Source organism: Cololabis saira, chromosome 13 (genome assembly GCF_033807715.1).
Source record: "Cololabis saira isolate AMF1-May2022 chromosome 13, fColSai1.1, whole genome shotgun sequence".
Classification (NCBI taxonomy): Eukaryota; Metazoa; Chordata; class Actinopteri; order Beloniformes; family Belonidae; genus Cololabis; species Cololabis saira.
In genome coordinates, this window is record NC_084599.1 from 6,482,125 (window position 1) to 6,509,534 (window position 27,410).

General features: G+C 44.6%; 20 non-coding genes and 3 pseudogenes across 20 annotated transcripts; all 23 read left to right on the forward strand.

Moving 5' to 3' along the window:
- The first annotated feature begins 5,245 nt into the window (after positions 1–5,245).
- On the forward strand, positions 5,246–5,366 carry LOC133458852 (5S ribosomal RNA; annotated as a pseudogene).
- A 199-nt stretch (positions 5,367–5,565) lies between these two features.
- On the forward strand, positions 5,566–5,684 carry LOC133458919 (5S ribosomal RNA). The gene has a single exon (XR_009784035.1). It is a non-coding gene; the product is annotated as a 5S ribosomal RNA (ribosomal RNA).
- A 199-nt stretch (positions 5,685–5,883) lies between these two features.
- LOC133458896 (5S ribosomal RNA) lies at positions 5,884–6,002 on the forward strand. Its single transcript, XR_009784012.1, has one exon. It is a non-coding gene; the product is annotated as a 5S ribosomal RNA (ribosomal RNA).
- Positions 6,003–6,219: 217 nt separating this feature from the next.
- Positions 6,220–6,338, forward strand: LOC133458897 (5S ribosomal RNA). Its single transcript, XR_009784013.1, has one exon. It is a non-coding gene; the product is annotated as a 5S ribosomal RNA (ribosomal RNA).
- A 199-nt stretch (positions 6,339–6,537) lies between these two features.
- LOC133458894 (5S ribosomal RNA) lies at positions 6,538–6,656 on the forward strand. Its single transcript, XR_009784010.1, has one exon. It is a non-coding gene; the product is annotated as a 5S ribosomal RNA (ribosomal RNA).
- Positions 6,657–6,855: 199 nt separating this feature from the next.
- Positions 6,856–6,974, forward strand: LOC133458882 (5S ribosomal RNA). Its single transcript, XR_009783998.1, has one exon. It is a non-coding gene; the product is annotated as a 5S ribosomal RNA (ribosomal RNA).
- A 199-nt stretch (positions 6,975–7,173) lies between these two features.
- LOC133458916 (5S ribosomal RNA) lies at positions 7,174–7,292 on the forward strand. Its single transcript, XR_009784032.1, has one exon. It is a non-coding gene; the product is annotated as a 5S ribosomal RNA (ribosomal RNA).
- A 199-nt stretch (positions 7,293–7,491) lies between these two features.
- LOC133458917 (5S ribosomal RNA) lies at positions 7,492–7,610 on the forward strand. The gene has a single exon (XR_009784033.1). It is a non-coding gene; the product is annotated as a 5S ribosomal RNA (ribosomal RNA).
- Positions 7,611–7,827: 217 nt separating this feature from the next.
- On the forward strand, positions 7,828–7,946 carry LOC133458908 (5S ribosomal RNA). Its single transcript, XR_009784024.1, has one exon. It is a non-coding gene; the product is annotated as a 5S ribosomal RNA (ribosomal RNA).
- A 199-nt stretch (positions 7,947–8,145) lies between these two features.
- LOC133458901 (5S ribosomal RNA) lies at positions 8,146–8,264 on the forward strand. The gene has a single exon (XR_009784017.1). It is a non-coding gene; the product is annotated as a 5S ribosomal RNA (ribosomal RNA).
- A 199-nt stretch (positions 8,265–8,463) lies between these two features.
- Positions 8,464–8,582, forward strand: LOC133458921 (5S ribosomal RNA). The gene has a single exon (XR_009784037.1). It is a non-coding gene; the product is annotated as a 5S ribosomal RNA (ribosomal RNA).
- A 199-nt stretch (positions 8,583–8,781) lies between these two features.
- On the forward strand, positions 8,782–8,904 carry LOC133458853 (5S ribosomal RNA; annotated as a pseudogene).
- An 8,696-nt stretch (positions 8,905–17,600) lies between these two features.
- Positions 17,601–17,719, forward strand: LOC133458909 (5S ribosomal RNA). Its single transcript, XR_009784025.1, has one exon. It is a non-coding gene; the product is annotated as a 5S ribosomal RNA (ribosomal RNA).
- A 199-nt stretch (positions 17,720–17,918) lies between these two features.
- LOC133458900 (5S ribosomal RNA) lies at positions 17,919–18,037 on the forward strand. Its single transcript, XR_009784016.1, has one exon. It is a non-coding gene; the product is annotated as a 5S ribosomal RNA (ribosomal RNA).
- Positions 18,038–18,236: 199 nt separating this feature from the next.
- On the forward strand, positions 18,237–18,355 carry LOC133458848 (5S ribosomal RNA; annotated as a pseudogene).
- Positions 18,356–18,572: 217 nt separating this feature from the next.
- Positions 18,573–18,691, forward strand: LOC133458902 (5S ribosomal RNA). Its single transcript, XR_009784018.1, has one exon. It is a non-coding gene; the product is annotated as a 5S ribosomal RNA (ribosomal RNA).
- Positions 18,692–18,890: 199 nt separating this feature from the next.
- Positions 18,891–19,009, forward strand: LOC133458923 (5S ribosomal RNA). The gene has a single exon (XR_009784039.1). It is a non-coding gene; the product is annotated as a 5S ribosomal RNA (ribosomal RNA).
- Positions 19,010–19,208: 199 nt separating this feature from the next.
- LOC133458903 (5S ribosomal RNA) lies at positions 19,209–19,327 on the forward strand. The gene has a single exon (XR_009784019.1). It is a non-coding gene; the product is annotated as a 5S ribosomal RNA (ribosomal RNA).
- A 199-nt stretch (positions 19,328–19,526) lies between these two features.
- LOC133458885 (5S ribosomal RNA) lies at positions 19,527–19,645 on the forward strand. The gene has a single exon (XR_009784001.1). It is a non-coding gene; the product is annotated as a 5S ribosomal RNA (ribosomal RNA).
- A 193-nt stretch (positions 19,646–19,838) lies between these two features.
- Positions 19,839–19,957, forward strand: LOC133458904 (5S ribosomal RNA). Its single transcript, XR_009784020.1, has one exon. It is a non-coding gene; the product is annotated as a 5S ribosomal RNA (ribosomal RNA).
- Positions 19,958–20,156: 199 nt separating this feature from the next.
- Positions 20,157–20,275, forward strand: LOC133458887 (5S ribosomal RNA). The gene has a single exon (XR_009784003.1). It is a non-coding gene; the product is annotated as a 5S ribosomal RNA (ribosomal RNA).
- Positions 20,276–20,468: 193 nt separating this feature from the next.
- Positions 20,469–20,587, forward strand: LOC133458870 (5S ribosomal RNA). The gene has a single exon (XR_009783987.1). It is a non-coding gene; the product is annotated as a 5S ribosomal RNA (ribosomal RNA).
- A 199-nt stretch (positions 20,588–20,786) lies between these two features.
- On the forward strand, positions 20,787–20,905 carry LOC133458898 (5S ribosomal RNA). The gene has a single exon (XR_009784014.1). It is a non-coding gene; the product is annotated as a 5S ribosomal RNA (ribosomal RNA).
- Positions 20,906–27,410: the final 6,505 nt, after the last annotated feature.

Consider the following 27,410-nt stretch of genomic DNA (forward strand, 5'->3'; position numbering starts at 1 on the left):
GGAGGAGACGGCAGCGAGGGTGGCAGAGCCAAGAGTTGCAAAAGAATGTTGGGATCAAGCGGAGGACCAGAAAAAACTTGTAGTAAATGTGGAGATAGAGGGAGATGATGCCATCTCCCTCATGGAACTCTTGAAAGCTGTGAGTGTTACATGCGGTCGTGTCGTTGGCTGCCGAGTAAAGGCGGACAGAAAGTGGGAACTAACAATGGGCAACCCGCACGGGAAAAACAGACTGTTAGACGGTTTCAAGATAAGAGATTCGCGAGTGATCGCCTCTGAAATAATGAAGGACACGAGGGTGGTCTCATTTTTAAGTCTTCCTATTTATATCACTGATGAGCAGATTTTCACAAAGCTGGCACATTGGGGAGTAGAGCCGGTCTCACCAATCAAGAAGAGAAAATGGCCCGGCACGGACATATTCGACGGCACCAGGTTCCTGAAAGTCAGGTTCCCAGAGTCAGTGGCAGCTCTGCCGTACAGCACAAAATTTGATACGCTCGAGGGTCCGGAGTATTTCAGGATCATCCATAACAACCAAATGAGGGTGTGCAGACTATGCCTACAGCAGGGGCACATTCTGCGGGAATGTCCTGAGTTCCTGTGCTACAAATGTAACAAACAAGGACACTATGCAAGAGAATGTGCACGTATGACTGAGAGAACCGGCGGAGAGCAGGAGGAGAAGGAGGAGAAGGAGGAGACGGAGGAGTTGGTGGAGGAGAGCGAGGCAGAAAAGAAGGAGGCGGCGGAGGAAGAGGAGGAGGAGGAAGACGGAGAAGGAGAGGTTGAGAGCCTGGTGGGGGACATGGAGGAGGAAGCGGTGGAGGAATCGATGGAGGAAGCAGGGAGTGACGAGGGAGGAGATGTCGCAGAGGATGCAAAGGAGGGGAGCAGTGGAGATGAGGAGGAACGAGGCGGACAAGATTGGGGTGAAGGACAAAGCAGCGGGGGGTCGCTGCCTTGTGCGCAGCAGAGAGTCACCAGGCGGGGTGGTGAGAATCCTGCTGAGACGGAGGACGTGGAGACCGGAAACGGAGCGAGGGGGATATCGAGGAAAAGATCAGGTACGAGAAAAGGGCGAGCACAGAAGAAACGTATGCACAATGAGGAAACTTCTAATATCCAGCGGTGATGGTCCGTTTCTCCTCCTTATCATGGTCTTAATGCCAATAACAGTGGCATCCATTAATGCAAACGGGCTGAGAGACAAGACGAAGTTCGAAAGCATGATAAGATTAAGTAAGGCGGATGTAATATGCTTACAAGAAACTCATTGGGATGCAGTAACGGAGCGAGACATGATAAAGCTGTGGGATGGGGAATGCTTCTCTAGCCATGGAACTAACATTGCAAGGGGAGTGGCGATTTTGTGTAAAAGGGACAGTGGAATTAAGGCCACGATGAGGGCTAAAGATGGAGAAGGAAGATGGATTAATATAGATTGTGTAGCTCAGGATGTGAATTATAATATTTTAAATGTCTATGCACCGAATACAGAAGGCGATCGCACAGCCTTCTTTAGGAAATTTTATAAAATAGCCGAAAAGTGTGATGTTATAATAGGAGATTTTAATGTGAAATTGTGTCACCTGGATATAAACGAAAGTTGTGTATGGAGACAAGATGCCTCAAGAAAGGTTCTAAATGACTTTATGATGGTTAACAACTGGTGCGACGTATGGAGAGTGAAAAATCCTGATAAGAGGCAATATTCAAGGGCGCAAGTGGTTCAAGGGGTTCTAAAACGAACCAGAATTGATTTGTGCTTAACGAAGACATCGCATATACGATTATTTAATAATGTGAATTATAACTGGATACACTTAAGCGATCACGCCATACTATCATTAGAAATGGGGGAACAGGAAGAGAAAAGGGGAGGGGGGACATGGCACTTAAATGCACATCTCTTGTACGATGTGAATTATAATAGAGCCATTAGGCAACTAATTTTGAGCGTAAGCTCACAACCGGGTTTTGAAAAGAATATAATACAAGGCTGGGAGGACTTGAAGACAAAAATAAAAGGGAAATCCATACAATATGCGAAAAGGTTTCGGGCGAGACAACAGAAGAAAGAAAGAATGCTAAGAGCAGAAATCGAAAAGGTTGAGAGACAGAAAGGCTCGGAGGGGAATAAGTTAATAAGATTGCATACCGAGTTAAAAGAGTTGGAGAGGTTGAAATGCGAAGGGGCTATATTAAGGAGCAAAGCGCAGTATGCGGTGGAAGGAGAAAAAAATACCGGCTTCTTCCTGAACCTGGAAAAAAGAAGGCAAAACAAATGCTACATAGCGGAAGTGATGAATGAAAAGGGAGAGACAACAGCTGACTTTGTAGAGATCTTAGAGACAGTCCAGAATTATTATACCCATCTTTTTGAAACAGAGGGGACAGATGATGGGATAACAGAGGAGATCCTGGCAAAATGTGAGATGAAGTTAGCTGAAGAAGACACACTCATGTGCGACCAGGAGATGAAGGAAGAGGATATTGATTTGGCAATAAAACAATTAGTACTAAATAAAAGTCCAGGTAGTGATGGACTAACAGCGAATCTTTATAGACAATTTAGTGATATATTGAAACCAATATTGTTAAATTCATACAGAACAATAGAATTAACACAATCCGTGCCGGCATCTATGGCAAGAGGGATCATAACGATCATATATAAGAAAGGGGATAAACGAAATCTAGCCAATTATAGGCCTATAACACTACTAAACACGGATTACAAAATATTGATGAAAGTACTAGCAAACAGAATAAAACAGGTCGTGCACACTATCGTAGAGCCCTCTCAAGCTTATAGTGTGCCGGGAAGGGAAGTTTCAGATATTTTGAATACTGTCAGAGACACAGTAGAATTTTTGAAAACTACCAGCAAAGAGGGCATTCTGGTCTCACTGGACTTCAACAAAGCTTTTGATAGAGTCGAACACAAATTTATGTTCAAAGTTTTGGAGAGGGTGGGATTTGGAGCGCGTTTTCTCGGGTGGATTAGGTTAATGTACGCCAACGCCACTGGGTGTGTGAAGTGTAACGGGGTGGTTACCGATCCTTTTCCGCTTCGAAGGTCGGTGAGACAGGGATGTCCACTGTCCTCAATTTTGTATACAATAATCGTGGAAACACTGGGTGTCCTTATTAAAAAAGATTCAGAAATAAAAGGTATAGAATTACCTGGAGGGGAGATGTGCACCATACAACAGTTTGCTGATGATACCACGTTACTGATTAAAGACATAAATAGTGTACATAGAATAATAAACTTGGTAGAACGATATGGTAGAGCCTCAGGAGCTAAAATAAATCCAGATAAATCAGAAATCATGTTCATCAATATGAAGGGACCGCCGCAAAATGAATTACCGGTACAATTACAAGCAGAACATATCAAAATATTGGGTACATACATTGGGGTAAACAGTGAAACGGCCAGGGACATGACATGGACTAGTATAATTAAAAGGATAGAAGCAATTTTGTGCTATTGGCGAATGAGGAACCTGAAACTCAATGGGAAGGTGGTGGTATTAAATAGCTTGGTAATGTCTAAAATATATTATGCACTCACGGTGATAGATCTACCCTTATGGGCACTAAACAAACTAAATGAGATTATGACAGTTTTCTTGTGGGGGACAACGGTGGGGAAAATCGCAAGAAAAACATTAATAGGGAAATATGAAGAGGGAGGGCTAAAATTACTAGACATAGAAAGTAAGAAAAATGCTTTCAGGATTAAATTGGTCAGAAAATATCTGTACGATGACACGGCTTACGGCTGGAAGGGTCTTATGCGTTTTTTTTTAAATCGAGTGCTCGGAATACGAGATTTTGTCCTGCTTATGAAACCGAAGAGGCCGATGACAGCGGGAGTCCCATTATTTTATAGGGAGGTCCTCGAAGCACAAGCTGGCTTCCTGGAGCATATAGAATATGAGGCGAATTCTATAAGCCTAATAAGAGAACTGCCGATATTTTTAAATAAATATATAAAGAAAGAAAATAAAATGTTGTATAATAACAAAATGATAAGAGCTGGACTAGTACAGCTGAAAGATATAATGTATGAATTTGTGCCCGGTTTTTTGCCGACGCAGGCCGTGGTGGATAGTATAAGGGAAGTTGATTATAATTCAACATACACGGTCATAGAGAATTATTATAAGACTATTCAGAGAAGTATCCCACAACAATGGAGAAGGCTGATAGAAACAGGTACAGCTAGAGATAGGACAAGCAAACTCCCAGAGCTGGGAATTAAGCGAGAGGGGGAAAACAAGAGCATCAGTCTGATCTCCTGCAAGGAAATCTACGAGCGTTTTTTAGTGAACGTCACGAAATCACCGGCCTCCTTGTCGTATTGGAGCAAGGTCTTTCCACAGAAAGAGGGGTGGAAAATATGGGAGAAATGGAAAGTACAGGGTAACAGCATCGAGGCTGAGGACAATGATTTCAAAATAAGACACAATAAAATGTTTACTAATGTGGTTTTACATCAACTGGATAAAGCTGTAGACAGAGATTGTGATGTTTGTGGCTTATTGCCGGAAACGCTGATGCATATGTTTGATATTTGTCCTGAGTTATCTGGCTTTTTTGGGTTATTGAAGAAATGTCTAATAGAAAAATTGGGAATGGTGTGGGACGGAAGGGATTCATGGGAGTTTTTTCTTTTATTTGGAAACTGGCAATACAGTAAAATTAGAAACGAAATGCTGTGCAGATTTATGTTGAGCCATGCACGATGGGCAATAAGGGCACGAAGAAATAAGGCACATTACGAACGAAGGGTTATTGCAATATGGCCGATTTTTCAAAACATAGTAAAGAAACAGATTCGATACAGGTTGATACATGGGGTAGACCATTTTGAACGACTGTATGTGAAGGATGCCAATCTCCTATCCCTTGATAAAGAAAAGAGGATTGTGTGGAATTGGTAGCTCTTTTTGGACTGTGTAGTTGGGAAATTGTGTGTTTAAAAAAAAAAAAAAAAAAAAAAAAATTGGTTACTTCATCTTTTGAAAATTGTGCACAGTGATCATATAGTTGGAATGATTTTTCACCCTGTGGGATGGCTGAACGAATGATGCTGGGTTTTGAAATGCCACTATGTGAAATCAGGTTTGTTTTTGTAATTCGAGTGCTGATGTTGTTTTTCTTTTCTTTTGAAAAAAGGACCTGAGTGTAAATGTCACAGAGAGAGGAAAATGTGTTGGAAATGGATACTGTAAACAAAAATATACCAGCCTGGATGCGCCTGATCTCGTCTGATCTCGGAAGCTAAGCAGGGTCGGGCCTGGTTAGTACTTGGATGGGAGACCACCTGGGAATACCAGGTGCTGTAAGCTTTTTCAACCAGCAGAGAGCGCTCTCGCTTAATCTACCCACACATATTTCAACGTGGTAACAGCGACAGCTCACGTCCTAAAGTGTTTTGCACATGGTTAAGGCACTTTAACTCCAACAAATAAAACCAACAAATCAATGACTTATATTCTATGACTTATCTTCAACTCCATATAAGAGGTATTTCAAGCTGCAGCTTCTGCTTACGGCCATACCAGCCTGGATGCGCCCGATCTCGTTTGATCTCGGAAGCTAAGCAGGGTGGGGCCTGGTTAGTACTTGGATGGGAGACCGCCTGGGAATACCAGGTGCTGTAAGCTTTTTCAACCAGCAGAGAACGCTCTCGCTTAATCTACCCACACATATTTCAACGTGGTAACAGCGACAGCTCACGTCCTAAAGTGTTTTGGACATGGTTAAGGCACTTTAACTCCAACAAATAAAACCAACAAATCAATGACTTATATTCTATGACTTATCTTCAACTCCATATAAGAGGTATTTCAAGCTGCAGCTTCTGCTTACGGCCATACCAGCCTGGATGCGCCCAATCTCGTCTGATCTCGGAAGCTAAGCAGGGTCGGGCCTGGTTAGTACTTGGATGGGAGACCGCCTGGGAATACCAGGTGCTGTAAGCTTTTTCAACCAGCAGAGAACGCTCTCGCTTAATCTACCCACACATATTTCAACGTGGTAACAGCGACAGCTCACGTCCTAAAGTGTTTTGCACATAGTTAAGGCACCTTAACTCCAACAAATAAGCACTTCTAAATTATTATCACCAACAAATCAATGACATATATTCTATGACTTATCTTCAACTCCATATAAGAAGTATTTCAAGCTGCAGCTTCTGCTTACGGCCATACCAGCCTGGATGCGCCCGATCTCGTCTGATCTCGGAAGCTAAGCAGGGTCGGGCCTGGTTAGTACTTGGATGGGAGACCGCCTGGGAATACCAGGTGCTGTAAGCTTTTTCAACCAGCAGAGAGCGCTCTCGCTTAATCTGCCCACACAAATTTCAACGTGGTAACAACGACAGCTCACGTCCTAAAGTGTTTTGCACACGGTTAAGGCACTTTAACTCCAACAAATAAAACCAACAAATCAATGACTTATATTCTATGACTTATCTTCAACTCCATATAAGAGGTATTTCAAGCTGCAGCTTCTGCTTACGGCCATACCAGCCTGGTGGTGCCCGATCTCGTCTGATCTCGGAAGCTAAGCAGGGTCGGGCCTGGTTAGTACTTGGATGGGAGACCGCCTGGGAATACCAGGTGCTGTAAGCTTTTTCAACCAGCAGAGAGCGCTCACGCTTAATCTACCCACACATATTTCAACGTGGTAACAGCGACAGCTCACGTCCTAAAGTGTTTTGCACATGGCTAAGGCACTTTAACTCCAACAAATAAAACCAACAAATCAATGACTTATATTCTATGACTTATCTTCAACTCCATATAAGAGGTATTTCAAGCAGCAGCTTCTGCTTAAGGCCATACCAGCCTGGATGTGCCCGATCTCGTCTGATCTCGGAAGCTAAGCAGGTTAGGGCCTGGTTAGTACTTGGATGGGAGACCGCCTGGGAATACCAGGTGCTGTAAGCTTTTTCAACCAGCAGAGAACGCTCTTGCTTAATCTACCCACACATACTTCAATGTGGTAACAGCGACAGCTCACGTCCTAAAGTGTTTTGCACATGGTTAAGGCACTTTAACTCCAACAAATAAAACCAACAAATCTATGACTTATATTCTATGACTTATCTTCAACTCCATATAAGAGGTATTTCAAGCTGCAGCTTCTGCTTACGGCCATACCAGCCTGGATGCGCCCAATCTCGTCTGATCTCGGAAGCTAATCAGGGTCGGGCCTGGTTAGTACTTGGATGGGAGACCGCCTGGGAATACCAGGTGCTGTAAGCTTTTTCAACCAGCAGAGAGCGCTCTCGCTTAATCTACCCACACATATTTCAACGTGGTAACAGCGACAGCTCACGTCCTAAAGTGTTTTGCACATGGTTAAGGCACTTTAACTCCAACAAATAAAACCAAAAAATCAATGACTTATATTCTATGACTTATCTTCAACTCCATATAAGAGGTATTTCAAGCAGCAGCTTCTGCTTACGGCCATACCAGCCTGGATGCGCCCGATCTCGTCTGATCTCGGAAGCTAAGCAGGGTCGTGCCTGGTTAGTACTTGGATGGGAGCCCGCCTGGGAATACCAGGTGCTGTAAGCTTTTTCAACCAGCAGAGAACGCTCTCGCTTAATCTACCCACACATATTTCAACGTGATAACAGCGACAGCTAACGTCCTAAAGTGTTTTGCACATGGTTAAGGCACTTTAACTCCAACAAATAAGCGCTTCTAAATTATTATCACCAACAAATAAATGACTTGTATTATATGACTTATCTTCAACTCCATATAAGAAGTATTTCAAACTGCAGCTTCAGCTTACGGCCATACCAGCCTGGATGCGCCCGATCTCGTCTGATCTCGGAAGCTAAGCAGGGTCGGGCCTGGTTAGTACTTGGATGGGAGACCGCCTGGGAATACCAGGTGCTGTAAGCTTTTTCAACCAGCAGAGAGCGCTCTCGCTTAATCTACCCACACATATTTCAACGTGGTAACAGCGACAGCTCACGTCCTAAAGTGTTTTGCACATGGTTAAGGCACTTTAACTCCAACAAATAAAACCAACAAATCAATGACTTATATTCTATGACTTATCTTCAACTCCATATAAGAGGTATTTCAAGCAGCAGCTTCTGCTTACGGCCATACCAGCCTGGATGTGCCCGATCTCGTTTGATCTCGGAAGCTAAGCAGGGTCGGGCCTGGTTAGTACTTGGAAGGGAGACCGCCTGGGAATACCAGGTGCTGTAAGCTTTTTCAACCAGCAGAGAGCGCTCTCGCTTTATCTACCCACACATATTTCAACGTGGTAACAGCGACAGCTCACGTCCTAAAGTGTTTTGCACATGGTTAAGGCACTTTAACCCCAACAAATAAAACCAACAAATCTATGACTTATATTCTATGACTTATCTTCAACTCCATATAAGAGGTATTTCAAGCTGCAGCTTCTGCTTACGGCCATACCAGCCTGGATGCGCCCAATCTCGTCTGATCTCGGAAGCTAAGCAGGGTCGGGCCTGGTTAGTACTTGGATAGGAGACCGCCTGGGAATACCAGGTGCTGTAAGCTTTTTCAACCAGCAGAGAACACTCTCGCTTAATCTACCCACACATATTTCAACGTGGTAACAGCGACAGCTCACGTCCTAAAGTGTTTTGCACATGGTTAAGGCACTTTAACTCCAACAAATAAAACCAACAAATCAATGACTTATATTCTATGACTTATCTTCAACTCCATATAAGAGGTATTTCAAGCAGCAGCTTCTGCTTACGGCCATACCAGCCTGGATGCGCCCGATCTCGTCTGATCTCGGAAGCTAAGCAGGGTCGGGCCTGGTTAGTACTTGGATGGGAGACCGCCTGGGAATGGCTCATGACCCCCCCAAGTCCCTATGGTCAACCTGGGGTGTGGGTGATCCTGGGGATGGAAGTGTCCAAGCTGTGGAGCTGTGAAGCAGAAGGTCGCGGGTTCGATCCCTGGCTGTGGCAAAGATGAAGAAGTGCTTCAGTGGTCATTCAGATGTGTGTCGAAGCTGTGAAGCTGTGAAGCTGTGGAGCTGTGGAGCAGAAGGTCGTGGGTTCGATCCCAGGCTGTGGCAAAGATGAAGAAGCGCTTCAGGGGTCATTCAAACGTGTGTGGAGTCTTTGCAAATTATGTATTAATGATAATTAATGAATGGAGAATAAAACTCATGGTAAATACAACATCTGGGGGTTAAGTCTCTTCAGTATTGCTGAATTCAATATAGAGAAATAAGTATATCAACTCCACTGGCAATGCATTACTGCTGAACAGGGCAAAAAATGTCAATTAATCACCATGAAACTTCTGTAGATTACTGCTTACCCTGAGACAACAAATCACAATTTTCAAATTCACATCCAAATTAAGTGTGACGTCATTATGTGCGAATTTGCATCCAATATCTAAAAAAACAACTTATTGTTCATAAGGAACAAGCCAGAGAGGGTTCATGTAGATATGTGATACTTTAATATTCTATCCTGTTCACATAATTACTGCAATGCCTATGTTTTTAGGCCTATGTTATTGTAGTAATTAGGAGGCTTAAAACTAATTTTTTTTTAGCTTGGTACATACTGTAGCAGATTTGGATACAGCCACTTTAAATACCCCCAAAATGTTAAATAAGCCCATTTCTGACATTCTACCTAGTCTATTGTTGGAAAGTGAAAAGTTGCAGCAGCATTTTATACAAAAACTGTATGCAGCCAATAAGTGTACAAAGAATTTTAATGATGCTGCCATCATTAAAATTCTTTGGTTGCATAGAGTTGTGTCTTTCTGCTCACAATCTAAAAAAAAAAAAAAAAAAAAAGAAACATTATTCTCAAGTAATCATGCAAGAAAATATATTTTATTAAAATAACAACAATCATAAGAGTTTCCTCTTCCTTAATTCCTCATCAACCACATTTTTAAAGTGCTGAAAACTGTTATAGACAACACCATCAAAACCAGAAGTGGTTGATTTATTTGTTGCCGGGCAGAAGGTGAAGATTTTCTGGCTGCTTCCTTCGGCTTTGTCCTTGGAGGGTGTGTACCTCTTACGCTGCCCACCACACTGAGGTACTTTGCATGCCCCACATGGCTTTGAGGATTTGCGAGGCATGACTGGGTTGGATGGCTGTGCAAGGGGTGGTGCTACAGGTATGAGGCCTGAAGTGTGAAGACGCATGGAGGGAGCCTGTGGTTGTGCAGGAACCACCAGGAGTACGGGCGCTGGGGACACTCTGGGCGCTATGGGCTTGGCCGCAGCAGGCTTAGGCTGAATGGGCCTGTTCACCAGCTCCGGTTCCTCACCATCTAACCTGTGAATATTAAACGTGATGATGAGTGTCAGAATGATTTATGTCCAAAATTTCCACATTTCTAGCAATAAAGTGCTCAAATAACTTACCTCCGCTTCTCACCACGCCTTTTACCAGCAACGTGTTGAACGTCCTGGTACTGAACCTGAGCTCGATCTGGTGGTGGTAGGGATGCTGGCAGAGTTGGAGCTGCTGGCATTTGCTCATGTGAGAGCACTGTCCGGTGAGGCTTTGCCGTTGGCACTACTGTAGCCCTGTAATTGGCCTTCTTCTCCTCTCTGGTGATGAAATTAGAGATGGATTTGGCATTCAGATTGGGCAGAGGAATGGAGAGAGTGCAGAGGATGGGGTCATCTCTGACTCTGTCAACGATCCTTTTGTACTGCCCCTTTATGGAAGATGTCATTTTACTGGGGGAGGAGAGAAAATTGGTCGGTGGCTGATTTTTAAGCATCTTGATGACGAGGTACAACAGACGACTGTCCTCTGTCACCTGCGCTGCCTGAGGGTACCTCATCCACCCAAACTTTGTTTTCTGGGCTGCTCTGGTCTCGGGTGTGTCAGCCCCAAGACACCGGCCAAACAGCGTGTAGCCCCATCTGGACTCGTACCTCTTCACAAAGTTGACAGCAGTCTTGTCATGCTCCTGAAGGGAACCGGCAGCAGTGACGATCTTCTGCCTGAGGTCAGCTGGCACAAGGTGGTGGTGACTGTTGTCTGTCAGTTCAAGCATCAGCAATGCCAACGCCTCCACTTCCTCTATTCCTGGCAGATGCAGATGTCGCTGGGTCATCAGCACATCCTGCAGAGCGGGACTATCCTCCTCCTCCACACGCTCTGCTTCCGTGAGGATGGCGTGTTTCCTACAGATGTCATCAATAGGATCCTCCTCTGCAGGCATGTCGATTCCCTCATCTGCCATCTCCTCCTCGCTTTGCTCAGCCGACTCCTCTTCGTCACCAGTCTGCTCTTCCTCAACTGCTTCCTCAACTGCAAATATGCAATTGTACTCATCACAAATGTGTCTGGCCACTTGCAAACACTTCATGCATACACAGACATGCACATAATATGCAAGATTTTTTTTTTGTTTAATATTACCTGTGATATGAAATTTAACTTTACTGTCATTGTTAGAATATGGATGAAGAATAAAGGGATAGTATAGCCTCGTATGTATGTATATTGTTCAAGTGTGCGATTAACTTTACCTCTCTGGGCATAGTAACTCCTCGCAGTGAAGCTTGTTGACTGGCACATGGCATACTCCACACCAAGGAGCTCCTCCTCTTCTGGGTCCCTGTACTGATCAGGATAGGGCATAGGAGCAGCAAAGTTGGGCTCCAGGACATGATCTTTGCCGAAGAGCACCTCAGCCTGCTGATTCATGCGCTGGATCTGCCGCGCATCCATGCATGATGTCTGCCGACCCTGCCCGCCAGCAACCCGGAGTGACTCCATCCGATTGTTCCACTGGACAGCAAACACAATCAGATAGACCTGAAACACAAGACCAATTGAATGCGTTATTAAAGCTATGAAATAAAATGTATTGTTGAAAGATTTTTTGTTCTATTGAAGTGTTATTTTTGTTACTTACTTGGAATGGCATGATACCACATCTCTGGGAAGGAATGGCATTGTAGAGGTGTGCATGCAACCCCTCCAAGGAGTTACTGCCTCGTCGGCACCTGTACTTGTTCAGTCGAACACCATGCAGCACGACCACCTTCACAGCGACGTACAGCTGTATGCCGGGGGGATCCTGTAAAACACACAACAAATCGCAAGTTTCTTGTTTATTATGGTGTCGTTTGAAATATTGCCATATTTGTTTAGATGCTTTTACAATGACACATGACAATGTGTCTACAAAGACAATAGCCCACCTGCATGCAACCAAGATGCTTGCTTGCAGTTGCCCAGTGAGCATCAACTGCCTCTGCTGACTTGAACAGGTGGATGCCATCGATGTCAAGGCCTGCTGCTCCCTTGAACTCAGCAATGATGGACTCGACCACTGAAGCTGTCTCCTGTAACATATATTTAACATAATAATTAATTAGGGCTCATCCAGTGTGATGCTTCTAATTCACACAATTAATATGTGGATTAATTTTACACTTACGTCAACACCACGGGTGATGCGCCTAACGTAGGACCTGATCTGACAAGGCTTGAGGAAGGATATCATTTCCTCGTCGGAGTATGCGGCGTACAACTCCTGGTTGCCACTCCTGACAGCCTTGCACAAGAGCATCATGTCGTCCTTGTTGTAGGCCAACACTGCACCTGCCAAAGCACTCATGAATGCCCCATACTTGGCATGGCTCTGTTTGATGATGACAGCATCCCAGCGGTGCAGCCAGTGTCGGATGTCAAGTCTGACCACAGTACCCTTCTGCACCCAGTCGCTGAACAGAGTCTCCAGGAAGGATGAACCACTGTCACTGAAATGATATCAACATTTTATACAGCCTGTGCTCCTGGTAATAAGAAAAAGTAATTTAATCTTCACTGTTTCATCTATCAATTGAATTATCAATTTCATTATCAGTTATATGGAGGTATTATTTAACTTACCGACAACAGTTGTTGTCTGCATATATGACCTTTGGTGCAGGAGCGTTTGCACGTTGGAACCGGGCAGTCAGACCGTTTGCCATACGCCTGTAGCACCCCTCAGACTCAGCTGCCACCACCACTGTCGTCAAGAACTGGCCCCATTCATTCAGAACACTGGTGACATACTGCATGGTGCCCTGGCCATCACCATATATCTTCTTGAGGATCTACAAAACAAAGCAGAACATTCATATTACAGTGTCTCTTACTGTAACAACTTTTCCAGCCTGTCCTCCTGCATGCCTATAAATCACAAAGTATTCTCACTCGACTTGATTATCAAGAACTGAGCTTCGTTAGCACAACAGAATACTGATCAAAGTGATGTTTTATTCATACCTTTTTTGTACCATCAATGCAGAGGATCTCTCCAGTCACACTGAGGATGGCAGCTCTGTACTCAGGCATCCTTTCCATTTCCATGATCATGTGTGCACGCCTCAGCACACGGGCAGATGGAAGAGGAGACTGAGGGATGGGAGGGGTGTACGTACCAGGAGCTTTTACAAAGGAAAGGATGCCACTCTGAGACGATGAAGATCCAGCTGTGTGGGCCTCGTACAGGAGAGTCTGGTAAAGGTCACGCCGTTGGACATACCACTCATCGTGGCCCTGCTGCAACAGTCTCTGTACCTTGTTCATGGACACAGCATTGAGCCGGTCGCTCAGCAGGGTGATGACACCTCTGTCGATAGCACGCTTCCCACACAGAATTGCAGGAAACATGCTTCTGATGGCTGGGGCGAGGTTCATCAGAATCCTGGGTCTGTGTGCCAACCACATGTACTGTTGGAGGTGATGTGAATCCTCCTCCTCCTGGTCACTGTCTGCATCACCATGTGCCCTGCTCACCGCCTGCCGCATCCTTTCACAGTGAGAACATTTCAGTTTCTCTGTCAACAGGGTGTAGTTGTACATCATCCCACACACTTGCCTGGCATAGCTGCCAAAGCCTTTCTTCTCCAGGTATTCCCCTGGTGGTGCAAGGCAGTTGGTGTTGGGGCAGCGGATCTTGGCTTTCATCACACCAACTGGCCGCCAGAAGAAGGCAGGGGTGGTAAAAAAGGCCATCATGTTGGGCACGGCTCCCTTGACAGAGACAGGAGGCGGAGGCGGGTGGAACTCCATCTTCTCCTTTAAGAGCTTCCTCTCCACTAGCTCACCTTTTGCATTCTTGTACCTGGACAAGCCTTCATAGAGACCGTAGCGCTCATCACATTTTAGCCACCTGATGTTAGGAGGGGCTATACCAAGGGCTTGGGCAGATGCAGGTGGCTGCTCCCAGTATTTCTGCCAACCCCCCAGCACGATGCCACTGGATTCTGAGGCAGAGCTCTCAGCTGTGGGTCTTCCCTGAGAAGTGCTGGGCCTGTTGGTAGAGTCCTGGGTCACAGCTGGAGCGAGCTCTCCCCAGGTGGTAAGCTGTGTTGAGACCGGTACCTCAGACTCGTCAAGGACTTTTTCTGATGAAGAAATGCCAGAAAAATGTATTAACCACATGGATTCATATGTAGTAATGAATTTCACAAAACACAAACATTTTTTTCAGATTAGAAATGGCTGTAATGTTGTACAGAAGCTTTCTTAATCAGTATTATTTTACACAAAAGTTGTCTATTCTACTCACATTACAGTTTACATTCCTTTCAGATGAGTGTACATACAGTGCATATAATACGTCACAAGACTAAAATTTATCTAGCTTAAGTCAAGAAAGTGTATGATGTGAATGTATTATGCAATTTTTGCATATTGTGTTGTAAAGAAAGGTTATTTGATTTTGATTTTAGCATAATATTACCTGCAGCAGCCAATATTTCAGCATCGCTTAAATAGCCAGGTTCCTGTTGGAATTTGGAAACAGAAGATGCAGCTGCCTTTTCTTTTTTTGATTCCCGTTTCTGCAAAAAAATAAAATACATCTGTACCACCCAACATCTCCAATGAGTTCTTAATATGTCTAAAGCAATTATAATGTAATGTTGAGTAAAGTAAAGGAGAAAAACAGTTATTACCTCCAACCTCTTGTCAAGATGACATTTGACAGAAGGGAACTCTCTGACAAACTCCAGCATTCGCTCCTTTTGCCATTTAAGGAGCTCATTCTTCTCACCCTTCTGGCAATATTCAGCGACCAACCATACCACCCAGCCAACATCATTTTCAAGTAGCCACCTGAATGTCTGTCCAGCGTATTTGCCAAATGTGATTATTAACTGGCCTTTCCACATTTCCCCTCCAGATTTCTTGGCAGCAGCCTCTGCCTTTTCAGGATCCAGCCATCCAGGGTCAACTGCTTTGCTGGGGGCCTCGGCCACAGTCCTAGCAGCATCTGAGCACAGCAGCCTGGCCTCTCCCTGCCTATACACTGCAATGCGTGGATACAGATGCTGCTTCAGGTGGGAGTTCAGTTGATGCTTGAAGGTGAAGCTTTTACTACACACATCACACTCAATCTCCTTTGGAGCATGAAGCCTCATGTGCCTTGTCAGGTTTGACTTCTCAGTGAAAGTCTTGTCGCACACACTGCATTTATGTCCCTTCCACTCCATGTTGAACCTTAACAACAGAAACAAATATTAATTAAGTGAATATGAAACTGTATGATATTTTGTCATGTTTCAGATAACTATCTAGCTCATGGTTTAATAGTAGTTAGGTTATTTGATGAGGTAAAAGGAGATCACTAGATGATATAATAGATAGACAATAATTTTTTTCACATTTACAATATGTTATAGGTTAATTAAAATGCTGTCATGATGATAAAAGTGATAGAATATACAGAAATTCTCACAATAATGAGATGCCAAACTACTAGCAGTTGTTAGCTGAACGTTACATTGTCATTATCAACATACTAATTAGTGCTATGTAAATAATCATCTTTGCCGCAGAAAGTTGCCACTTTTCAGAGAATCTTTTCATTCATAAAAACCAGCGTCAAGATAGTTTAACGTACGCTAAAATATACACATAGAAAAGTTCAAGGTGAAGAAGATTAAACTCACCTCAGCGAAATGAAAACTGTAGTTATGGCTGGCAAACGGCATGATGCTGATTGGCCCGTCAGGGGAGACCCTTCCCCGCATGGCTCCACCCTTAGGTCTCCATGATTGGCAGGTTGGCAGGGAACGAAGAAATATACAAGTTTAATATGCGGTTAAATACTATAATCATTAGATAATGATGCATCTACATTATTATATGAATGAATTGCCTTCCTTATTAGTGACTGGTGTAATTAAAAATCAGTGACATTTGATGCAAATAATAACTAGGATCACCACTGATTTAGTGAAAGGTGACCAAAATCTGCAGTTGAATTAAACATATGACAGTGAATGTCATAAACACATTGATTTCCACATGTTATGATAGCATAATATTTATGTATATGAAGCGACCGGTAACCATGGCAACATAAACGCGTTTGCTGCCATCAACGCCAAACTCCATAAGCGGAACGGAGACAACTAAACAGACAATGATACAAAATACTATACTGCTTATGAAAACTGAAGTTGCCACAATTATTTACATCTCACAGCGTTTGCCGAGACTTCGGCGTAGTTTACACAACACATAAATACGTCAGAATCGGATTATGAGCCTGCCAAGTCGTCAATGTGTTGCGTGCAGGGCTTAATTTGAGGGGGAGCAAGCCGGAGCGCGCTCCGGTAAACCTGTAAATAAATATACTTTTTGCGCACCGCTGCGCGCTCATATCAATTCCAAAAGGACAGTTGGGCTGCTTAATGTGTCTCACACAGCGCATCTGTCTGTGAGTGTGCTGTTTTATGTTTCTTCGTTCCATGCGTAAAAGCCAAAAGCGCACTGGAGATGGGCAATCTCCAGCTGTGTGTGTGTGTGTGTGTGTGTGTGTGTGTGTGTGTGTGTGTGTGTGTGTGTGTGTTGCGCTTCTTTTTTTTTCTCTCGCACCGGAGCCACTGCGCTCCGGGACCTCCCACTTGACAAATTAAGCACTGGTTGCGTGAATGCAGCGAGGTCGCCATTGAAGTGTACGCTACGGGGCCTCATACACGCCAAACTGCCGCTAGAAAAGCAGGGTCCTAATGAAGAAAGTTTAAATACAATGTGAAGGAGATGATGCTTGGATGTAAAATTGAATCCTGTGTATAAGTGTCACGCCACTTACTATTCGGCTTATAAACGGTAGCGTTTCAATACAGATTAATCAATATTTCACTCAAACTGTCCCCTGAGGTGTCAGACTGTCATGGCCGCCGTACAGACGTGTCTCGCTCAATGATGATTGGCGATCACTGCTGCTCAACAGCGCTCAATGATTGGCGGGTTGAGCGCTCTCCCTGCTGAACAGAGCTCAACCATTGGTCGGCATAGGGACTTGGCTGGGAGATTGCCTGGGAATACCAGGTGCTTTAAGCTTTTTCAACCAGCAGAGAACGCTCTCGCTTAATCTACCCACACATATTTCAACGTGGTAACAGCGACAGCTCACTGCCTAAAGTGTTTTGCACATAGTTAAGGCATCTTAACTCCAACAAATAAGCGCTTCTAAATTATTATCACCAACAAATCAATGACATATATTCTATGACTTATCTTCAACTCCATATAAGAAGTATTTCAAGCTGCAGCTTCTGCTTACGGCCATACCAGCCTGGATGCGCCTGATCTTGTCTGATCTCGGAAGGTAAGCAGGATTGGGCCTGGTTAGTACTTGGATGGGAGACCGCCTGGGAATACCAGGTGCTGTAAGCTTTTTCAACCAGCAGAGAACGCTCTCGCTTAATCTACCCACACATATTTCAACGTGGTAACAGCGACAGCTCACGTCCTAAAGTGTTTTGCACATGGTTAAGGCACTTTAACTCCAACAAATAAAACCAACAAATCAATGACTTATATTCTATGACTTATCTTCAACTCCATATAAGAGGTATTTCAAGCTGCAGCTTCTGCTTACGGCCATACCAGCCTGGATGCGCCCGATCTCGTCTGATCTCGGATGGTAAGCAGGGTCGGGCCTGGTTAGTACTTGGATGGGAGACCGCCTGGGAATACCAGGTGCTGTAAGCTTTTTCAACCAGCAGAGAGCGCTCTCGCTTAATCTACCCACACATATTTCAACGTGGTAACAGCGACAGCTCACGTCCTAAAGTGTTTTGCACATGGTTAAGGCACTTTAACTCCAACAAATAAAACCAACAAATCAATTACTTATATTCTATGACTTATCTTCAACTCCATATCAGAGGTATTTCAAGCTGCAGCTTCTGCTTACGGCCATACCAGCCTGGATGCGCCCAATCTCGTCTGATCTCGGAAGCTAAGCAGGGTCGGGCCTGGTTAGTACTTGGATGGGACACTGCCTGGGAATACCAGGTGCTTTAAGCTTTTTCAACCAGCAGAGAACGCTCTCGCTTAATCTACCCACACATATTTCAACGTGGTAACAGCGACAGCTCACTGCCTAAAGTGTTTTGCACATAGTTAAGGCATCTTAACTCCAACAAATAAGCGCTTCTAAATTATTATCACCAACAAATCAATGACATATATTCTATGACTTATCTTCAACTCCATATAAGAAGTATTTCAAGCTGCAGCTTCTGCTTACGGCCATACCAGCCTGGATGCGCCCGATCTCGTCTGATCTCGGAAGCTAAGCAGGGTCGGGCCTGGTTAGTACTTGGATGGGAGACAGCCTGGGAATACCAGGTGCTGTAAGCTTTTTCAACCAGCAGAGAACGCTCTTGCTTAGTCTACCCACACATATTTCAACGTGGTTACAGCGACAGCTCACGTCCTAAAGTTTTTTGCACATGGTTAAGGCACTTTAACTCCAACAAGTAAAACCAACAAATCAATTACTTATATTCTATGACTTATCTTCAACTCCATATAAGAGGTATTTCAAGGAGCAGCTTCTGCTTACGGCCATACCAGCCTGGATGCGACCGATCTCGTCTGATCTCGGAAGCTAAGCAGGGTCAGGCCTGGTTAGTACTTGGATGGGAGACCGCCTGGGAATGCCAGGTGCTGTAAGCTTTTTCAACCAGCAGAGAGCGCTCTCGCTTAATCTACCCACACATATTTCAACGTGGTAACAGCGACAGCTCACGTCCTAAAGTGTTTTGCACATGGTTAAGGCACTTTAACTCCAACAAATAAAACCAACAAATCAATGACTTATATTCTATGACTTATCTTCAACTCCATATAAGAGGTATTTCAAGCTGCAGCTTCTGCTTACGGCCATACCAGCCTGGATGCGCCCGATCTCGTCTGATCTCGGAAGCTAAGCAGGGTCGGGCCTGGTTAGTACTTGGATGGGAGACAGCCTGGGAATACCAGGTGCTGTAAGCTTTTTCAACCAGCAGAGAGCGCTCACGCTTAATCTACCCACACATATTTCAACGTGGTAACAGCGACAGCTCACGTCCTAAAGTGTTTTGCACATGGTTAAGGCACTTTAACTCCAACAAATAAAACCAACAAATATATGACTTATATTCTATGACTTATCTTCAACTCCATATAAGAGGTATTTCAAGCTGCAGCTTCTGCTTACGGCCATACCAGCCTGGATGCGCCCGATCTCGTCTGATCTCGGAAGCTAAGCAGGGTAGGGCCTGGTTAGTGCTTGGATGGGAGACCGCCTGGGAATACCAGGTGCTGTAAGCTTTTTCAACCAGCAGAGAGCTGGTAATCTACCCACACATATTTCAACGTGGTAACAGCGACAGCTCACGTCCTAAAGTGTTTTGCACATGGTTAAGGCACTTTAACTCCAACAAATAAAACCAACAAATCAATGACTTATATTCTATGACTTATCTTCAACTCCATATAAGAGGTATTTCAAGCTGCAGCTTCTGCTTACGGCCATACCAGCCTGGATGCGCCCGATCTCGTCTGATCTCGGAAGCTAAGCAGGGTCGGGCCTGGTTAGTACTTGGATGGGAGACAGCCTGGGAATACCAGGTGCTGTAAGCTTTTTCAACCAGCAGAGAGCGCTCACGCTTAATCTACCCACACATATTTCAACGTGGTAACAGCGACAGCTCACGTCCTAAAGTGTTTTGCACATGGTTAAGGCACTTTAACTCCAACAAATAAAACCAACAAATATATGACTTATATTCTATGACTTATCTTCAACTCCATATAAGAGGTATTTCAAGCTGCAGCTTCTGCTTACGGCCATACCAGCCTGGATGCGCCCGATCTCGTCTGATCTCGGAAGCTAAGCAGGGTAGGGCCTGGTTAGTGCTTGGATGGGAGACCGCCTGGGAATACCAGGTGCTGTAAGCTTTTTCAACCAGCAGAGAGCTGGTAATCTACCCACACATATTTCAACGTGGTAACAGCGACAGCTCACGTCCTAAAGTGTTTTGCACATGGTTAAGGCACTTTAACTCCAACAAATAAAACCAACAAATCAATTACTTATATTCTATGACTTATCTTCAACTCCATATCAGAGGTATTTCAAGCTGCAGCTTCTGCTTACGGCCATACCAGCCTGGATGCGCCCGATCTCGTCTGATCTCGGAAGCTAAGCAGGGTCGGGCCTGGTTAGTACTTGGATGGGACACCGCCTGGGAATACCAGGTGCTGTAAGCTTTTTCAACCAGCAGAGAGTGCTCTCGCTTAATCTACCCACACATATTTCAACGTAGTAACAGCGACAGCTCACGTCCTAAAGTGTTTTGCACATGGTTAAGGCACTTGAACTCCAACAAATAAAACCAACAAATCAATGACTTATATTCTACGACTATTCTTCAACTCCATATAAGAGGTATTTCAAGCTGCAGCTCCTGCTTACGGCCATACCAGCCTGGATGCGCCCGATCTCGTCTGATCTCGGAAGCTAAGCAGGGTCGGGCCTGGTTAGTACTTGGATGGGAGACCGCCTGGGAATACCAGGTGCTTTAAGCTTTTTCAACCAGCAGAGAACGCTCTCGCTTAATCGACTTAAAAGACCGCGAATTATGTCTGACGCGAGCAGGTTTCGAAGCTCTAGGACCTTCCTATCAAAAGTTATTAGCGGATTGGCGATTTACCCATACCTCATTTCACCCCCTTAATCTAACCCTAAACCCTAACCCTAACCCTAAACCCTAACCAAAAACCCTAACCCTAACTCTAACCCTACCCTAACCCCTATTAGCGAATGGGCTATAGCCCATACCTCATTTTACCCCCTTAATCTAACCCTAACCCAGCACAGCATACTCCTGCCTTACCACACAGGAGTAAGTTGTGCTGGGTACACCCATTCTGGGAATCCCAAGGACCACTGGGGCCAGACTAAAGAGTCCAGCATTTACGATGTCCGTTATACTTACCCTAACCAAATAGAGGTAAAATAAATAGAAAATCAGCCATCAGAAAGAGAAGCAAACAACTCAAAATGACCTGAAACGTGCTCCTAAACACTTTCTGGATGGTCGTTTTTGGACAAAACACTTATTTTTACATCTTTTCGCTCCCATTCATTTCCTATGGGGGGACGTTTTGCCCTATATCTCTTGAACGGAGCGTCGTAGAGCTTCGAAACCCGAATCCGTCGGACACATTTCGTGGTCTAGCTCTCCAACAAGACCAACCCCGAGTCTCTATGACCTTCAAAAGCTGAGATATTTAAGATTTAAACTTTTCTTTGAGATTTTCTCCCACTTCCCAAAGTCGTAGAAGGTCGGGGGTGGGCTCGATGGAAAGCCAGACCGCGAATTATGTCTGACGCGAGCAGGTTTCGAAGCTCTAGGACCTTCCTATCAAATGTTATTAGCGGATGGGCGATTTACCCATACCTCATTTCACCCCCTTAATCTAACCCTAAACCCTAACCCTAACCCTAACCCTAAACCCTAACCAAAAACCCTAACCCTAACCCTAACCCTAACCCTACCCTAACCCTTATTAGCGAATAGGCTATAGCCCATACCTCATTTTACCCCCTTAATCTAACCCTAACCCAGCACAGCATACTCCTGCCTTACCACACAGGAGCAAGTTGTGCTGGGTACACTCATTCTGGGAATCCCAAGGACCACTGGGGCCAGACTAAAGAGTCCAGCATTTACGATGTCCGTTATACTTACCCTAACCAAATAGAGGTAAAATAAATAGAAAATCAGTCATCAGAAAGAGAAGCAAACAACTCAAAATGACCTGAAACGTGCTCCTAAACACTTTCTGGAGGGTCGTTTTTGGACAAAACACTTATTTTTACATCTTTTCGCTCCCATTCATTTCCTATGGGGGGACGTTTTGCCCTATATCTCTTGAACGGAGCGTCGTAGAGCTTCGAAACCCGAATCCGTCGGACACATTCCGTGGTCTAGCTCTCCAACAAGACCAACCCCGAGTCTCTATGACCTTCAAAAGCTGAGATATTTAAGATTTAAACTTTTCTTTGAGATTTTCTCCCACTTCCCAAAGTCGTAGAAGGTCGGGGGTGGGCTTGATGGAAAGCCAGACCGCGAATTATGTCTGACGCGAGCAGGTTTCGAAGCTCTAGGACCTTCCTATCAAAAGTTATTAGCGGATTGGCGATTTACCCATACCTCATTTTACCCCCTTAATCCAACCCTAAACCCTAACCCTAACCCTAAACCCTAACCAAAAACCCTAACCCTAACCCTAACCCTACCCTAACCCTTATTAGCGAATGGGCTATAGCCCATACCTCATTTTACCCCCTTAATCTAACCCTAACCCAGCACAGCATACTCCTGCCTTACCACACAGGAGCAAGTTGTGCTGGGTACACTCATTCTGGGAATCCCAAGGACCACTGGGGCCAGACTAAAGAGTCCAGCATTTACGATGTCCGTTATACTTACCCTAACCAAATAGAGGTAAAATAAATAGAAAATCCGTCATCAGAAAGAGAAGCAAACAACTCAAAATGACCTGAAACGTGCTCCTAAACACTTTCTGGAGGGTCGTTTTTGGACAAAACACTTATTTTTACATCTTTTCGCTCCCATTCATTTCCTATGGGGGGACGTTTTGCCCTATATCTCTTGAACGGAGCGTCGTAGAGCTTCGAAACCCGAATCCGTCGGGCACATTTCGTGGTCTAGCTCTCCAACAAGACCAACCCCGAGTCTCTATGACCTTCAAAAGCTGAGATATTTAAGATTTAAACTTTTCTTTGAGATTTTCTCCCACTTCCCAAAGTCGTAGAAGGTCGGGGGTGGGCTTGATGGAAAGCCAGACCGCGAATTATGTCTGACGCGAGCAGGTTTCGAAGCTCTAGGACCTTCCTATCAAAAGTTATTAGCGGATTGGCGATTTACCCATACCTCATTTTACCCCCTTAATCTAACCCTAAACCCTAACCCTAACCCTAAACCCTAACCAAAAACCCTAACCCTAACCCTAACCCTACCCTAACCCTTATTAGCGAATGGGCTATAGCCCATACCTCATTTTACCCCCTTAATCTAACCCTAACCCAGCACAGCATACTCCTGCCTTACCACACAGGAGCAAGTTGTGCTGGGTACACTCATTCTGGGAATCCCAAGGACCACTGGGGCCAGACTAAAGAGTCCAGCATTTACGATGTCCGTTATACTTACCCTAACCAAATAGAGGTAAAATAAATAGAAAATCAGTCATCAGAAAGAGAAGCAAACAACTCAAAATGACCTGAAACGTGCTCCTAAACACTTTCTGGAGGGTCGTTTTTGGACAAAACACTTATTTTTACATCTTTTCGCTCCCATTCATTTCCTATGGGGGGACGTTTTGCCCTATATCTCTTGAACGGAGCGTCGTAGAGCTTCGAAACCCGAATCCGTCGGACCCATTTCGTGGTCTAGCTCTCCAACAAGACCAACCCCGAGTCTCTATGACCTTCAAAAGCTGAGATATTTAAGATTTAAACTTTTCTTTGAGATTTTCTCCCACTTCCCAAAGTCGTAGAAGGTCGGGGGTGGGCTTGAAGGAAAGCCAGACCGCGAATTATGTCTGACGCGAGCAGGTTTCGAAGCTCTAGGACCTTCCTATCAAAAGTTATTAGCGGATTGGCGATTTACCCATACCTCATTTTACCCCCTTAATCCAACCCTAAACCCTAACCCTAACCCTAAACCCTAACCAAAAACCCTAACCCTAACCCTAACCCTACCCTAACCCTTATTAGCGAATGGGCTATAGCCCATACCTCATTTTACCCCCTTAATCTAACCCTAACCCAGCACAGCATACTCCTGCCTTACCACACAGGAGCAAGTTGTGCTGGGTACACTCATTCTGGGAATCCCAAGGACCACTGGGGCCAGACTAAAGAGTCCAGCATTTACGATGTCCGTTATACTTACCCTAACCAAATAGAGGTAAAATAAATAGAAAATCCGTCATCAGAAAGAGAAGCAAACAACTCAAAATGACCTGAAACGTGCTCCTAAACACTTTCTGGAGGGTCGTTTTTGGACAAAACACTTATTTTTACATCTTTTCGCTCCCATTCATTTCCTATGGGGGGACGTTTTGCCCTATATCTCTTGAACGGAGCGTCGTAGAGCTTCGAAACCCGAATCCGTCGGGCACATTTCGTGGTCTAGCTCTCCAACAAGACCAACCCCGAGTCTCTATGACCTTCAAAAGCTGAGATATTTAAGATTTAAACTTTTCTTTGAGATTTTCTCCCACTTCCCAAAGTCGTAGAAGGTCGGGGGTGGGCTTGATGGAAAGCCAGACCGCGAATTATGTCTGACGCGAGCAGGTTTCGAAGCTCTAGGACCTTCCTATCAAAAGTTATTAGCGGATTGGCGATTTACCCATACCTCATTTTACCCCCTTAATCTAACCCTAAACCCTAACCCTAACCCTAAACCCTAACCAAAAACCCTAACCCTAACCCTAACCCTACCCTAACCCTTATTAGCGAATGGGCTATAGCCCATACCTCATTTTACCCCCTTAATCTAACCCTAACCCAGCACAGCATACTCCTGCCTTACCACACAGGAGCAAGTTGTGCTGGGTACACTCATTCTGGGAATCCCAAGGACCACTGGGGCCAGACTAAAGAGTCCAGCATTTACGATGTCCGTTATACTTACCCTAACCAAATAGAGGTAAAATAAATAGAAAATCAGTCATCAGAAAGAGAAGCAAACAACTCAAAATGACCTGAAACGTGCTCCTAAACACTTTCTGGAGGGTCGTTTTTGGACAAAACACTTATTTTTACATCTTTTCGCTCCCATTCATTTCCTATGGGGGGACGTTTTGCCCTATATCTCTTGAACGGAGCGTCGTAGAGCTTCGAAACCCGAATCCGTCGGACCCATTTCGTGGTCTAGCTCTCCAACAAGACCAACCCCGAGTCTCTATGACCTTCAAAAGCTGAGATATTTAAGATTTAAACTTTTCTTTGAGATTTTCTCCCACTTCCCAAAGTCGTAGAAGGTCGGGGGTGGGCTTGATGGAAAGCCAGACCGCGAATTATGTCTGACGCGAGCAGGTTTCGAAGCTCTAGGCCCTTCCTATCAAAAGTTATTAGCGGATTGGCGATTTACCCATACCTCATTTTACCCCCTTAATCTAACCCTAAACCCTAACCCTAACCCTAAACCCTAACCAAAAACCCTAACCCTAACCCTAACCCTAACCCTACCCTAACCCTTATTAGCGAATGGGCTATAGCCCATACCTCATTTTACCCCCTTAATCTAACCCTAACCCAGCACAGCATACTCCTGCCTTACCACACAGGAGTAAGTTGTGCTGGGTACACCCATTCTGGGAATCCCAAGGACCACTGGGGCCAGACTAAAGAGTCCAGCATTTACGATGTCCGTTATACTTACCCTAACCAAATAGAGGTAAAATAAATAGAAAATCAGTCATCAGAAAGAGAAGCAAACAACTCAAAATGACCTGAAACGTGCTCCTAAACACTTTCTGGAGGGTCGTTTTTGGACAAAACACTTATTTTTACATCTTTTCGCTCCCATTCATTTCCTATGGGGGGACGTTTTGCCCTATATCTCTTGAACGGAGCGTCGTAGAGCTTCGAAACCCGAATCCGTCGGACACATTTCGTGGTCTAGCTCTCCAACAAGACCAACCCCGAGTCTCTATGACCTTCAAAAGCTGAGATATTTAAGATTTAAACTTTTCTTTGAGATTTTCTCCCACTTCCCAAAGTCGTAGAAGGTCGGGGGTGGGCTCGATGGAAAGCCAGACCGCGAATTATGTCTGACGCGAGCAGGTTTCGAAGCTCTAGGACCTTCCTATCAAAAGTTATTAGCGGATGGGCGATTTACCCATACCTCATTTCACCCCCTTAATCTAACCCTAAACCCTAACCCTAACCCTAAACCCTAACCAAAAACCCTAACCCTAACCCTAACCCTAACCCTACTCTAACCCTTATTAGCGAATGGGCTATAGCCCATACCTCATTTTACCCCCTTAATCTAACCCTAACCCAGCACAGCATACTCCTGCCTTACCACACAGGAGCAAGTTGTGCTGGGTACACCCATTCTGGGAATCCCAAGGACCACTGGGGCCAGACTAAAGAGTCCAGCATTTACGATGTCCGTTATACTTACCCTAACCAAATAGAGGTAAAATAAATAGAAAATCAGTCATCAGAAAGAGAAGCAAACAACTCAAAATGACCTGAAACGTGCTCCTAAACACTTTCTGGAGGGTCGTTTTTGGACAAAACACTTATTTTTACATCTTTTCGCTCCCATTCATTTCCTATGGGGGGACGTTTTGCCCTATATCTCTTGAACGGAGCGTCGTAGAGCTTCGAAACCCGAATCCGTCGGACACATTTCGTGGTCTAGCTCTCCAACAAGACCAACCCCGAGTCTCTATGACCTTCAAAAGCTGAGATATTTAAGATTTAAACTTTTCTTTGAGATTTTCTCCCACTTCCCAAAGTCGTAGAAGGTCGGGGGTGGGCTCGATGGAAAGCCAGACCGCGAATTATGTCTGACGCGAGCAGGTTTCGAAGCTCTAGGACCTTCCTATCAAAAGTTATTAGCGGATTGGCGATTTACCCATACCTCATTTTACCCCCTTAATCTAACCCTAAACCCTAACCCTAACCCTAAACCCTAACCAAAAACCCTAACCCTAACCCTAACCCTACCCTAACCCTTATTAGCGAATGGGCTATAGCCCATACCTCATTTTACCCCCTTAATCTAACCCTAACCCAGCACAGCATACTCCTGCCTTACCACACAGGAGCAAGTTGTGCTGGGTACACCCATTCTGGGAATCCCAAGGACCACTGGGGCCAGACTAAAGAGTCCAGCATTTACGATGTCCGTTATACTTACCCTAACCAAATAGAGGTAAAATAAATAGAAAATCAGTCATCAGAAAGAGAAGCAAACAACTCAAAATGACCTGAAACGTGCTCCTAAACACTTTCTGGAGGGTCGTTTTTGGACAAAAC